Raw genomic sequence first — 2,093 nt, forward strand, 5'->3', positions numbered from 1 at the left:
TTGAGTCAGATATGATGCAAGCAGCCGCACGCTTTTCATTTCCCACGTGACTAGTTTACACACACATACAGTCTTCTCAAATTTCTAATTATCATACTCCGAATCAGTTCATGAGCACCAGTAATTCCGAAGACAACTTATGTTATCTCAACCCTTTAAATAACAGCTACAAATATTGAATTCCTTTGCATTCTCTTAGTCTTATATAAATTACGATATATATATATATATATATCATAATCATCATTATTTTTAATTAGTATGAATACATAACATTACTTGTACAACGGTTACGTTGTAGTTTAAAACAAATAAATAAATACCATGTCTTCTTTTTGGAAAAGATAATTGTTTCATCACTTGGGTTCATGTTTATTCATTTTGGATGTTTGATTTGCAACTACTTTAATATAAAATTTTATTGTAAAATTGCTGTATCTAAATTTTAATTTCTATAGAGATTAATGGGTTTTTAATAAAATTGCCCAAAAATAATGATAAAATGTATCCCAAAAAATTATGATAGAATTTTAAAACACTTGACAAATGTTACAAAAATAGATATATATATATATATATATAAACTAATTCTATTTATAGTTTAATTTTAATTGGATAACTGAACTGTAATATAATACTAATTAAATATTGTAATTTAATTATAATTTTAATTATATAATCTGTATAATTACTTTAAAAAAAACAGAAAATTCAATATAAAAAAAATAGAGTGATGGGGCCACCAGTTGAACTATGGACTCACCTCTAACTATACATGTCCTAGGGCTACTGATGAGAAATGAATGTTTTTGACAATCAAGAGTAACACACTGGCTTGTGGGGGATAAAGAGAGAGCAATAGCACTGGCCATAAAGAGAAAAAAAAAAAAAAGGGAAAGAATGAGAGCAATTATTTGAGCGCACTCTGATATGATCATGTTGCTCTTCGACGCATAGATTGCACAAGCTTGGTCACTTAACTAACACCTCTATAGGTATATAGGCTATACACAAAGGCTTCCCTGGTTAGCCATTACACCAAAGCCAATAAAGCCACGTGCCATGCTGCCATTGCATTTCCTAGCAATGTCATCGAGGAAGAGTATTGCATTTTTTCTTTTTTTTCCTTCTTCCAATTTTGCATCAACTCTTAGGCCATACATATAATTGCTATGATTCATAGGAGAAGATTGGCATAATTGAATTTTAGTAGTAGTTTTAATTTTGGGAGAATAACCCAAGCCATAAGTTATAGTATAAAGAAGAAATTAAACAATAGATTATAAATAAGTGATAAAAATAAGCATCTGCTCAAAGGGATAGTCAAATCTCAATCTTGCATTATGGAGATTATCCTCTATTAGTTAAACACAAGGAAGAAATGGTACTAACAACATTTCGTGGAACATTACAACGAGCATGTTACTTGTATATTTGAAGTTAAACTATTTTTTGTTAATTCTTAAGGGGAGCTTAATAGATAAACTTTGAGATTTTATTTGAAAGATTTTGAATATGAATTTCAAAATAGATGAAATAGGTTTTAATATGTAGAATTTGAGATTCCATTTTAAAAGTAATTAATAGCATATATTACATGTACCTTTTGTTGCAAGAGAAATTAGATTTAGGATTTATGTACCCACGAGCTCTTCTTGGCTTTTGTTGAGCTAATTACTAATTTGTTTCTACAATAAAAGGCAACCTATTGGATTTAGGAAACAAGTGTTTTTTCTTTTCCCTTTAATTGTGGTATGATAGAGTGAAGTTTATAAGCCAATAAAAATGACACTGTTTTTATTATTGTTGTAATTCAAAGTCTAGTAAAACATTATCTATATGCATACAAAATTAGGTTACTTCTAAAGTAAGAAAAACAAAATGTTCCCCCGATCATTTCACTCCTTGTCTTATTCATTCATACCCATGTGCGTGCATAGCTTCTTCAAATAATTGAATTGGACGTTTTTATAGATATTATATTTTGATGGTATATGTTTTTATGTATTAATTACTTTAGCATGAGTAATTATTGTTTTTTAGAAATGATGAGGATTGATGAATTATTAAAAACGTAATTCATTATATATATA

This window comes from Theobroma umbraticum, unplaced genomic scaffold (genome assembly GCF_002168275.2).
Source record: "Theobroma umbraticum cultivar Fairchild unplaced genomic scaffold, ASM216827v3 scaffold_30.0, whole genome shotgun sequence".
NCBI lineage: Eukaryota > Viridiplantae > Streptophyta > Magnoliopsida > Malvales > Malvaceae > Theobroma > Theobroma umbraticum.